Source organism: Macaca mulatta, chromosome 1 (assembly GCF_049350105.2).
Source record: "Macaca mulatta isolate MMU2019108-1 chromosome 1, T2T-MMU8v2.0, whole genome shotgun sequence".
NCBI lineage: Eukaryota > Metazoa > Chordata > Mammalia > Primates > Cercopithecidae > Macaca > Macaca mulatta.
Genome location: NC_133406.1, coordinates 221986368 through 222000046, shown reverse-complemented (window position 1 = coordinate 222000046; position 13679 = coordinate 221986368). Strand labels below are relative to the sequence as shown.

The window sequence follows — 13679 nt, the reverse complement described above, 5'->3', positions numbered from 1 at the left end:
AATTCAACAGCCCTTCATGCTAAAAACTCTCAGTAAATTCAGTATTGATGGAATGTATCTCAAAATAATAAGAGCTATTTATGACAAACCCACAGCCAATATCATACTGAATGGGCAAAAACTGGAAGCATTCCCTTTGAAAACTGGCACAAGACAGGGATGCCCTCTCTCACCACTCCTATTCAACATAGTGTTGGAAGTTCTGGCCAGGGCAATCAGGTAAGAGAAAGAAATAAAGAGTATTCAGTTAGGAAAAGAGGAAGTCAAATTGTCCCTGTTTGCAGATGACATGATTGTGTATTTAGAAAACCCCATCGTCTTAGCCCAAAATCTCCTTAAGCTGATAAGCAGCCCTTCAGCAAAGTCTCAGGATACAAAATCAATATGCAAAAATCACAAGCATTCTTATACACCAATAACAGACAGAGCCAAATCATGAGTGAACTCCCATTCACAATTGCTTCAAATATAATAAAATACCTAGGAATCCAGCTTACAAGGGATTTGAAGGACCTCTTCAAGGAGAACTACAAACCACTGCTCAATTAAATAAAAGAGGACACAAACAAATGGAAGAACATTCCATGCTCATGGATAGGAAGAATCAATATCGTGAAAATGGCCATACTGCCCAAGGTAATTTATAGATTCAATGCCATCCCCATTAAGCTACCAATTACTTTCTTCATAGAATTGGAAAAAACTACTTTAAAGTTCATATGGAACCAAAAAAGAGCCCGCATTGCCAAGACAATCTTAAGCCAAAAGAACAAAGCTGGAGGCATCATGCTACCTACTTCAAACTATACTACAAGGCTACAGTAACCAAAACAGCATGGTACTGGTACCAAAACAGAAATATAGACCAATGGAACAGAACAGAGCCCTCAGAAATGATACCACACATCTACAGCCATCTGATCTTTGACAAACCTGACAAAAACAAGAAATGGGGAAAGGATTCCCTATTTAATAAATGGTTCTGGGAAAACTGGCTAGCCATATGTAGAAAGCTGAAACTGGATCCCTTCCTTACACCTTATACAAAAATTAATTCAAGATGGATTAGAGACTTAAATGTTAGACCTAAAACCATAAAAACCCTAGAAGAAAACGTAGGCAATACCATTCAGGACATAGGCATGGGCAAGGACTTCATGTCTAAAACACCAAAAGCAATGGCAACAAAAGCCAAAATTGACAAATGGGATCTAATTACACTAAAGACCTTCTGCAGAGCAAAAGAAACTACCATCAGAGTGAACAGGCAACCTACAGAATGGGAGAAAATTTTTGCAATCTACTCATCTGACAAAGGGCTAATATCCAGAACCTACAAAGAACTCAAACAAATTTACAAGAAAAAAACAAACAATCCCATCAAAAAGTGGGCAAAGGATATGAACAGACACTTCTCAAAAGAAGACATTTATGCGGACAACAGACACATGAAAAAATGCTCATCATCACTAGCCATCAGAGAAATGCAAATCAAAACCACAATGAGATACCGTCTCACACCAGTTAGAATGGCAATCATTAAAAAGTCAGGAAACAATAGGTGCCGGAGAGAATGTGGAGAAATAGGAACACTTTTACACTGTAAACTAGTTCAACCATTGTGGAAGACAGTGTGGCAATTCCTCAAGGATCTAGAACTAGAAATACCATTTGACCTAGCCATCCCATGACTGGGTATATACCCAAAGGATTATAAATCATGCTGCTATAAAGACACATGCACATGTATGTTTATTGCAGCACTATTCACAATAGCAAATATTTGGAACCAACCCAAATGTCCATCAATGACAGACTGGATTAAGAAAATGTGGCACATATACACCATGGAATACTATGCAGCCATAAAAAAGGATGAGTTCATGTCCTTTGTAGGGACATGGATGCATTTGGAAACCATCATTCTCAGCAAATGATCGCAAGAACAGAAAACCAAACACTGCATGTTCTCACTCAGAGGTGGGAATTGAACAATGAGAACACTTGGACACAGGAAGGGGAACATCACACACTGGGGCCTGTTGTGGAGTTGGGGGAGGGAGGAGGGATAGCATTAGGAGATATACCTAATTTAAGTGATGAGTTAATGGGTGCAGCACACCAACATGGCACATGTATACATATGTAACAAACCTGCACGTTGTACACATGTACCCTAGAACTTAAAGTATAATAAAAAATAAATAAATGTTTTTTAAAAAAGAAAATTGTCTAGAATTATGTACCCAGCAAAACTATCTCTCAAGAACAAGGACAAAATGTTCAAACAAAGCAATGTTGAGTGTGTTGGCCACCAACAAACCTTCATCAAAGGAGTTTATTAGATATACCTCAGGAGGAAGGAAAATGATCCCAAATGTAAGGTCTAAAATGCAAGATAAAACAATAAGAGGAAAAAAGAGGCAAACAGATAGGTAACTATTAGTAAATACTAACTATAAAAATAGTATCTGTACAAATTAATTTATTATTCAATGCAGCTCCAAATTAGACCCCAACAAGGTGTTCATGGCCTATGACAATCTCTATAATTTAGAAGCAAAGGGTCAAAAAGAGCCAAGACATTCCCGAAGAAGAATAACAAGGAGTAGGGCTTGGTCTACTAGGTCTCAACACAACATAAAGTGATAATTAAGATTTATTTTAAAGCACTAGTAGTCAAGATAGTGTGGAATTGGCTCGGGGATAGACACATAGACAGCTAATGAGACTAGAGAGGCCAGAAGTAGACTCAAGAATAAATGAAAATATGATCTGTAGATGACATGGTTTTGCAAAATAATGTAAAAGATGAACTATTCAATAAACATAGCTTATGTAGTTACTTATCTATATGGTAAAAAACTGAAATTGTATCCTTCTCTATGCAAAATCATTTCCAGATGGACTGAAGTCTTAAATGCACAAGGCAAAACTTTTAGAAGAAAATAAAGGAAAACTACTTCTGTGACCTCAGGGGAAGGAGGAATTTCTTTTAAAAGACACAAAATCACAAACCATAAAGGAAAGCATCAACAAATTCTACTACATTAAAAATAAGGACTTCGGCCAGGTGTGGTGGCTGATGTCTATAATCCCAGCACTTTGGGAGGCCAAGGCAGGCGGATCACAAGTTCAGGAGATTGAGACCAGCCTGGCTAACATGGTGGAAACCCGTCTCTACTAAAAACACAAAAAATTAGGCGGGCATGGTGGCACACACCTGTAGTCCCAGCTACTCGGGAGGCTGAAGCTGGAGAATTGCTTGAACCTACCAGGCAGAGGTTGCAGTGAGCCGAGATCACACCACTGCACTCCAGCCTGGTGACAGAGTGAGACTCCATCCCACCCCCGCCCCCCCCGCAAAAAGGAACTTCTGTTCACATACACAAAAACATCATCTGGAAAATGAAAAGACAAGTCACAGGTCGGGAAATGATACTTAGGATGCATATAATTTACCTAAGATTAGGATCCAAATATATAAAAGACTCCTGAAGAATCAATACAAGAAAAGAAACACAAAAGAAAAAGGACTAAAAACATAGTCAGGCCTTGTGAAGACAAGGAAACAAGTATTGCCGATAAACATGAAAAGATGCCCAAGTTCATTAGAAATTAGGGAAATGCAAGTTTAAAGCCTCTGTTTTATGCCAATTTACACCCACCAAGTTGGCAAAAATGTTAAAGTCTGGCAACCTCAAGTGTTGTAAAGGCTGTGGAACAATGCAAGCTCTTATGTATTGCTTGGGGGAGAGTAAATTCATATAAACATTTTGGAAAGCAACATGATATTGTCTGGTCAAGTTCAAATGCACATAGCTTCCTATCCAGAATTTCCATTTCTGTGTACAGACTCTTACACATGCATATCAAGAGATGTAATAGATATTGATGAGAGCAATCCTATGTCCGACAAGAGGAGAATGGATCCATAATCTGTGGTTTATTAATACAGTACAGGGCCAGGCACAGTGGTTCATGCCTGTAATCCTAGCACTTTGGAAGGTGGAGGTAGAAGGATTATTTAAGGCCAGGAGTTTGAGAGCAGCCTGAGCAACATAGCAAGACGTCATCTTCACAAAATATTTCAAAAATTACCCAGGCATGGTGGCACGTACCTGTAGTCCTAGCTACTCAGGAGGCTGAGGCAGGAAGATTGCTTGAACCCAGGAGTTCCAGGCTGCAGTGAGCTATGATCACACCACTGCACTCCAGCCCAGCTGACAGAGCAAGACCCTGTCTCTAAATGAACAAACAAAAATACAATAAACTACGTTATGGCAGCGAAAATGAATGAATCACAGCTATACTCAACAACACGGATGAATAATGTGTAGCAAAAACACACACGCTGCAAGAAAACACATATGGTACAAATTTTCCAATTTCCAATGAAAAAAATGCATATGTTACATATGAGACTATTTCTCCACAGTTCAAAGGCATGCAAAACTAGACAATATATTGTTCAGAAATGCAACCATCTGTGAGGAATGAGTAAAGAAAAAGGCAAAGAAATAATAAACATAAAAATCAAGGCAATCATTACCTCTGGATGAGAGGGAGAGGAGAGCTTGAGGAAGTCATGGGGGAAGATTTCACAAACTTGTAATGTCAGCTCTCCGAAGTTGAATCTCGGGTACATGGATTTATTATTATTGTTATCATCATTATTTATATGTCACACATATGATATGTTTTACGTAGATGGATGTTCTTAATTTTATCAAGGAAGTGATTGTGGGATGAGAGCCAATAATGATTTCATTATTTCATTGTGAGTGTTGATATACTTAGTATTTGCAGAAAAAGCAGGGACTAGTAGGGAGAAGCGAATGAGGGTCTCAGGGGTGATGGTTGTTTCTGATGCAAGTTTGGGTCACATGGATGGTTGTTGTTATTAATATGCTATGTGCACTGGACTGAAGAAGCACAGTGAAGAAAGTTAGATGGAGACTTTGTATAAAGGAGGAGAATTGAGGGCTCACTGGAGGAGCTGCCCCTAGACCCACCCTTGGAGCCATGTGCAGACTCCATAGCTCAAGGGCAAGGCTGCTTCAGTCCCAAGGCAACTCCAAAGAGTTTGCTGGCCACCTTTTTGGTTCATAGAACTTTTCTATCGTGAGGCTTTTTCACTGTCTCTTAAAAATGCCCAGGCGATGGCTCACGCCTGTAATCCCAACACTTTGGGAGGCCGAGGCAGGCAATCAGGATGGTGGTCGCCTTGAGCTCAGGAGTTCAAGACCAGCCTGGGTAACATGGCGAAACCTCATCTCTACAAAAAAATACAAAAAAATTAGCTGGGCATGGTGGTGCATGCCTATGTTCCCAGCTACTCAGGAGGCTGAGGTGGGAGGATCACCTGAGCCCCGGAAGTCAAGGCTGCACTGAGCCGTGATTGCACCACTACACTCCAGCATAGGCGACAAAGTGAGACACTGTCCAAAAACCAACAAACAAAAAATGCCTGGCATCTTGTGGATTTCTGTGGAACCTGAACTCCTGCCTGAGCTCTTGGAGGCAAAGTCTTTGGAGATCCACCCAGGGTCCCTGGCACGCACAGCACAGGTCAAGTTTAATCTTGATCCTTGATGCTGCTTCCACAGTTTGTCTTGTTGTCATTGAAACCTCAAATCCAGTTCTGGAAGGGACCTCAAAAGGCCCCCTGAGCAGCTCTGCCTCTGGAGACTAACTCAGACAGACCTTGAGCTCTTCCCTCTCTGAATGTTTCCTGTCGGGGAGAGGCCATGGATTCCCTTGAGAATATTTTCTCCATCTACGTGAGAAGTTCCTCTTGAAAAGCGTGAGGCGAAGGGGTTTATTGGGAACATACTGCCTTGTTCAGACTTCAGTGAGCTCCCCATTTGTGGAAGGCATCTGGACAATGTGTATCAAAAGCTTTAAAATGACTTTAGCCTGGCACACTTTCCTCATAAAACTATCCTAAATGAGCAACTAGACAGCTGTATCAGGATGCATTTCCCAGGTGGTATATAATAAAGGAAATTTTAAAATGAGCTGTGTGTCAACATGAAGGAATTTAAATATATAATGTAAATCCAAGCAGCATGATGCAATGCATTCATTTAAAAAAAAAACAATAAAACCTGGCTTGGGAGTATATTTAATGGCATGGAAAGATATTTTCAATATAGTATAAAGCATTAAAAAAAAGCAGATTGTAAAATAGTCTGTTCAATAGAGTCATATGTTTACTTTTTAAGCATAGAAAAATATAGAAAAGATCTGGAAAGATGTAATGAGATTTTTTTTTTTAGACAGGGTGTCTTTCTGTCATCCAGGCTGGAGTGCAGTAGTGCCATTACTGCTCACTGCAGCCTCGACCTCCCAGGCTTAAGTGATGCTCCTCATTCAGTCTCTAGAGTAGCTGGGACTATAGACACATGCCACCACACCTGGCTAATTTTTTTGTTTGTTTGTTTTGTTTTTTGAGATAGAGTCTTGTACGTCACCCAGGCTGGACTACAGTGGCGCAATCTTGGCTCACTGCAACCTCCACCTCCCAAGCCCAAGCATTTCTCGTGCCTTAGCCTCCCAAGTAGCTGGAATTATAGGCGTGCACCACCACACCCGATTAATTGTCGTATTTTTAGTAGAGATGGGGGTTTCACCATGTTGCCCAGGCTGGTCTCGAACTCCTGACCTCCAGTGATCGTGATCTGCCTGCCTCAGCCTCCCAAAGTGCTGGGATTACAGGCGTGAGTCACTGCGCCGGCCTAATTTTTGTATTTTTAACAGAAACAGAGGTTCACCATGTTACACAGACTGGTCTCAAATTCCTGAGCTCAAGTGATCCACCTGCGTTGGCCTCCCAAAGTGCTGGGATTACAGGCATGAGGCACTGCACCCAGTCAGTAAGATCTTAACATGATTATCTTCGGGTGTAGTGTTTGTGAGTGTTTTTTTTTTCCCTTCCTTTGGCAAGGCTGCATTTTCAGAGGACCAGTAATGAATATATATTAAGTCTAATTTTAACTTTTTCATTGTACAAGTAATGCAGGAAGGCAGACTCATGGTGAAATATTCAAACAAAACACCGAAGGCCGGCTTCATCTTCAACCTCCTGCTGCCCAGCCCAGTACCTGTCCCTCCTCATGCGTGACCACTGTCCCGAGTTTAATGTCATTCCTCTCAGTCCTTCTTCTGTGCGTCTCGCTCACTGCCCCCTGCTCACTCCAGGCCAAGCACCCTGGCTCCCCTTCCTATTCCTCATAGATCCCCCAGCCCCTCCTTGCCTCAGGTCCTTGCCCAGGTTATTCCCAGGTTAAAGACCCTCCTCTTCCCAGGTTGGCTCCCGCTCCTCTTTCAAGTCTTGGCTTAAATGTCACACTATCTAAAATGAGTCTTCCCTTTCTTGTCCTAATTTTCCATCCTCTGCCTTCATAGCATTTATCAGACCAGAAACACAGAAGTTAATCTCTGTGGTTGTTTCAGGCGTTTCAGGCCCATCTTCCCACTAGGCTGGGAGCCCAGGGATGGACAGGGCAGGGCCTTGTCCATCATGTTCTTCTCTGTGTCTTCAATACCAAACACAGTGCCTGGCACATACTAGATGCTCTGTGAGGACTGATGAATGAACGAATGAATGAATGAATGAATGAGATATTCTCCAGAAAGAGGGAGAAGAGGCAGCCTGGAAACCAGAGAAAAGATACAGAAGTAAGGCAGTATGGAGAGGGGTAAGGAAGTCCTTTACCATGGAAGGAGAGCTCAGGGGGAACCCCACCAGAAAAGAGTCCTGGGAGGTGGTGGTGGCCCAGAAATTGCTAAGAAGATGAACATCTATTTTCATCCCCAAATCTCAATAAAAAGCCTGTGCTGCTCACGTGAGTGATGCCTTGAGAAGTAGATAAAGGAAAAATCGAGCTGCTCGTAAGTACATGTTGGGTGGAAAGAAGAGAACAACTGCAGGAAGTCGGGGCAACCCAGAGAAACACAAGCCCCTGGGAATCCCTGGGAATCTGGGCCAGGTGGGGACACCACATGGGTCTTCATGATAGGGATTCATGGAAGGGAAGGGTGACCCCACAAGGTTAGAGGAATTTGGTGACACTATTTTTCTACCAGATTCATCACCTAAAACTTCAGAGGAAAAGAATATTAGAAAAATATCAGAAATATGCCGGGTGCAGGGGCTCATGCCTGAAATCCCAACACTTTGGGAGGCCAAGGCGGTGGATCACTTGAGGTCAGAAGTTCGAGACCAGCCTGACCAACATAGTGAAACCCCATCTCTACTAAAAATACAAAAAGTTAGCCAGGCGTGGTGTCGCATGCCTGTAATCCCAGTTACTTGGGAGGCTGAGGCAGGAGAAGCGCTTGAACTCAGGAGTTGGAGGTTGCAGTGAGCTAAGATCACTCCATTGCCCTGAAGCCTGAGCAAAAGAGTGAGACTCTGTTTCCAAAATAAAAAAAGAAAGAAAAAGAAAACAAATCAGAAATAACACAAAAAAGGAGGTGGCTCATTCCTCTTTGCGTGGTTGGGGGGCAGGGTATGCATGGAAAAAGCCTGGGCTTTGGACTCAGGTAAGTTTTGGGTTCGAATCCCAGGTCCTCCTCCGCATCTTCACTTCCTCATATGGAGAGTGGGCATGATAGCCATGATTGACATCGGATGTTGACAGATGACATGAGATAATAAATCTCTAAAGCACTAGCTGGCATGCCTTTGGCCTCCCTCACAGAGGGTGGAGAGAAGGAAAGACACAGGTCAGTGCAAACAGCAGGGGACCTTGCGTGTCTATGTGTGCGCAGGGCCAGCTTCCGGGATGTGTGTCCTGCGCAGCCGCCCGGGGCCCATTAGAAGGCCCCCGCGCTTGGCTAAATGACCTACTGTCACAGCCTTGACATTCTTAACTTTTGATCAAGGGACTTTGCATTTTCATTTTGTCCTGGGCTCTGCAAATTAAATTGTATAACCGGCGATGCACACGTGTGTGGGGGCGCATGCGAGTGTGTGCATGTGTGAAGGAAGGGGAGAAGGACGCTGCAATGGGTGCTCCATGAAGGGATGTTACTGACAGCAACCGCACCCCAGCAAGTACCCACCCCACAGTCCTGAGCCAACCACACACACCAATAAGCTGAGGCTTTGCCCGACAATAGCCCCTCTTTTCTCAGTTCCAATCAACAACAAAAACAAACCCTCCTAGCCTTTGGGCTGTTACCCAAACACCCCACACCCACAGGCCGAGGCCCAGCAGCTCCACATGTGGGCTCCCCAGGGATTTTCCCAAGGTCCCTTCCAGCTGGTTCCGCCAGCCCAGGAGGCTGCTTGCTGGGGTTTTCAGACACCAGGCACGCAATCTGCTCACTCCCACAGCACTTCTGCACGGCTCTGTGTGGGACCCCACGCCACCCTCCGCACACTGTAAGTGAGGGGCTGATCACTCTGTCCTCCCTGGACCAGAGGTGAGCTGCCTGAGGACCAGAGCTGGGCTGTCTCCATCTCCGTGTCTTTAAGGCCAGGTGCACTGCTGGAAACACAGTAGGTGCTCAATAGATGCTTGCTAAAGTCGTTTATGCACTCTTTCTACACATCATCCGGTGGTGGAGACTGGTCACAGACAAGATTCACATAAAGTAAAGAAACGCTAAGAAGTTTACTGTCTGAGCAGGCATATGTTAGGCTGTGCCTTCTGACTCCACTTCTGAAACTGCAGCTTCTTGGGTCACTGCTTGCTGTCCTGATGAAAATAGGGCAGGCAGTGAAGTGGAGCAGAACAGTTCTGACGGAGTCAGGGGACCTGGGTCCTGGTCACACTCTGCTCAGTGACCTTGGGCAGGCCACGCCCTCCTTGGACCTCGGTTGCCCATGGGTAAGATGAATGTGTTGGAGGCAGGGCTGCACTATCCAGTCCGGTAGCTGCTCGCTTCAAATGTGGCTGATGACCCTCTGGAACTGAATTGGAAACTTCATTTATTTTTAATTAATTTAAATTTAAAACCAGATACAAGCTTCAGATAGGAGATTTTTTTTTTTTTTTTTTTTCAAGACAGAGTCTTGGTCTGTCACCCAGGCTGGAGTGCAGTGGCGAGATCTCAGCTCACTGTAACCTCTGCCTCCCAAGTTCAAACAATTCTCCTGCCTCAGCCTCTCGAGTAGCAGGGACTACAGGCACGTGCTACCACGCCCAGCTAATTTTTGTATTTTTAGTAGAGACGGGGTCTCACCATGTTGGCCAGGCTGGTCTCAATCTCCTGACCTCAGGTGATCCGCCCCCTCTTGGCCTCCCAAAGTGCTGGGATTACATGCATGAGCCACCGTGCCCGGCCAAATTTTTAAGTGCATTTGGAATAACTTGCATATGTGAACCTATCTTTCTCAATTGTAAATGTAATAAAATCTGAACACAGATCAAGTGTGTCGCAGCCTGGCAACAGAGGGAGACACTGTCTCTACAAAAAATAAAAAATAAATTAGTCAGGGGTGGTGGGGTGCACCTATAGTCCCAGCTACCAGGGAGGCTAAAGTGAAAGGATGGTTTGAGTCCGGGAAGTCAAGGCTGCAGTGAATCGTGATCGTGCCACTGCACTCCAGCCTGGGCAACAGAGCAAGGCCCTGTCTCAAAAAAAAAACAAAACAAAACAAAACAAAAAAGTATTTCATTGGGACTAAGATATACTGTAAGTGTAACAGATTTTGAAGACTTAATTGAAAAAAAGGTAATACTTTTTATATTGATTACATACTGAAATTATATTAGATAGAATGGGTTACATAAAATTTATTATTAAGATTAATTTCACTTGTTTCTCTTCTTCATTTCTAGTATGGGTACTAGAAAATTGAAAATTACCTATGTGCGGCTGAGCGCGGTGGCTCAAACCTGTAATCCCAGCACTTTGGGAGGCCGAGGCAGGCGGATCACGAGGTCAGGAATTCAAGACCAGCCTGGCCAAAATGGTGAAGCCCTGTCTCTACCAAAAATAAAAAATTAGCCGAGCATGGTGGCAGGCGCCTATAATTCCAGCTACTCAGGAGGCTGAGGCAGGAGAATCGCTTGAACCTGGGAGGCAGAGGTTGCAGTGAGCCGAGATCGAGCCACTGCACTCTGGCCTGGTGACAGAGTGAGATTCCGTCTAAAAAAAAAAAAAAAGAAAAGAAAAAAAAGAGAGTTACCTATGTGCTTCATGTTCTACTTTTAGATTAAGGAATCTCTTAAGGTATTTCCTTTTTATTTTTATTATTCTGATATTCTACAAATCTACCAGGAATCATTAACTTCTGTGGGTTTGCCTATCTACCATCATACACTTCCTCATCCATTTCTTATGTTGGCATCTTGATTTTCCAAAGGAAAACAGCCCCTGTAAAATCTTCATCCCAGCTATAGGGAAGGGCATTAGGCCCAGGCCTGGCCAATCAGAGTAGAGCACTCTTCTTTGACCACCATGATTGGTTCAGGAATGACACATGACCCGCAGGCAGAGCCAATGAGACTTCATTTGATTGAAAGTTTCGAAATGAGTTTGGCTTTTCCACTGGGGTTGTTAAGGAAGGGATAGAGCCCTAGACCTACCGGGGACCATCTTGCTGCCATGAGTGAGCAGCCTGCCTGAGAAGGAAACCACTGCAGAGAAGAGGAAAACCACAAATGAAGAGAGTCATGACCAGCCCCAATTTCTCTTCTGGCATTTTCACATTCCCCTCCCACACCCCTCCGCACCCTGCGCCCTACCTCCCAGAACCTGGCAAACTCTTCATCCTTCCAGCCTCAGCTGCCCTTGTCAAGGTCACAGTGACCTCTATGTTGCCAGATCCAGGGGTCACATCTCTATCTAGCTCCTGCACAACTTCTTGACAACATTCAACATAATTGGCCATTCCCACCACTCTTGGCTTCCATGATGCCTTATGCTCCTCCTCCTCCTACCTCATTGGCCACTTCTCAGTCTCTTCTTTCATTTATTTGTTCTTTCATGTGTTCTTTCTGCAAGTATTTACTAAGAGCCTTCTATGTGCTGTGCAGTAGGAAGTCAACAGAACAAAACCCCTGCCCTCAGAGAGTGACATTCTGGGGTAAGTCTTCTCTATTGATTCTCCACTTCTGCTCAACCTCCAAATATTGTCATGTACCAAGGCTCCACTGAGAACCCCAGGCCTTTTCCATCTTATCCTGTCTCGTGGCTTTAAATTCCATCCACATATCAATGATTCCCAAATGTCTATCCGTAGCCCTGGCTGGGGCCCTGAACTCCAGACTCATAGATCCAACTGGTTACTTGACATAACTACTGGGTTATCAACAGGCTGCCTCAGCTTAATGTGTTCAAAACATAACTATTGATTCCTCTATTGCCAGCCTCAACCTGTTTCTCCATTTGTCATCCTCCATCCCAGTCAATGGTACCACATCCACCCAGTTGCTCAGGCCAAAAACCAAGAGTCATCCTGATTCTTATCTGTTCTCCTCACCCACTTCCCATCCGTCAGCAAGTCCTGACAGCTCTGCCTCCAAAACGGACCCTGGAACTGTCACTTTTCCCTATGTCCGCTCCTATCACCCTAGTCCAAGCCACCATCATTGCTCACTGGGCCACCATCATGACCTCCAAACTGGTTTCCCCTCTTGCATTCATGCCTACCCTGCCCTGCCCTTCAATTCTTCATACCATAGCCAGAGTGATCTTTTAATCATGTAAATCAGGTATCACTCCTCTCCTTAAAACCTTCCAGTAAAGAGCGTGGGCTATTTACAACATTTATAAAAAACAATGGATTTGTAATTCGAATATATAAGCAACTCCTACAAGTCAATTAGAAAAAGACAGCCTTTTAGAAAATTGGGCAAGGGATATATACTGACAATTCACAAGAGAAGAAATTCCAAGAGCCAATAAATATAAAATTATATGTTTAACCACGCTAGTAATCAGGGAAATACAAATGAAAACGAGTTACCATTTTATATCCAAAACATTGTCAAAAATTTTAAAGACTGACTCTACCAATTGTTGGCAAGGATATAAAGAAATGGGATCTTTTGGATGCTGCCAGTGGAAATATAAATTAGTATGACAACTTTGAAGGGCCGAGTGACAACTTCTCATAATGTTGAACATCTGCACATTCTGCAACCTATTAATTTTCCATTTCAGAATCAGTTGCAATGGTAAAAAAACAGAGTATGACCTAAGCACGTATCAACATGAGAATGGATGAATAAAATATGATGTGTGCATGCCATATAATTCTATATAGTAGGTAAAAAAAAATTAACTAATTTAAAGTTATACCTATAAAACCATTGTCAGATGAAAAGAGATGGGTCATCAAAAGACAGGAGCTCTGTGCACACTGCTTCCATTTGTGCAAATTTAAAATTCTAAACTTAAAAAAGAAAAACGGTCAAGTGCAGTGACTCACACCTGTAATTCCAACATTTTGGGAGGCCGAGGCAGGTGGATCACTTGAAATCAGGAGTTCAAGACCAGCCTAGATAGCAGGGTGAAACCCTGTCTCTACTAAAAATACAAAAATTACCTGGGTGTGGTGGTGCACACCTGTCCCAACTACTCAGGAGGTTGAAGCAGGAGAATCACATGAACTCAGTTGCAGTGAGGTGAGATCACACCACTGTACTCCAGCCTGGGTAAAAGAGCAAGACTCCGTCCCAAAAAAAAAAAAAAGGAAAGAAAGAGAGGAGAGGAAG

General features: G+C 43.4%; 1 protein-coding gene across 1 annotated transcript in view; it reads left to right on the top strand.

Moving 5' to 3' along the window:
- LOC114673978 (uncharacterized) overlaps window positions 1-13679 on the top strand; it is a 59937-nt gene that overhangs the window by 24053 nt on the left and 22205 nt on the right. The window lies entirely within an intron of this gene.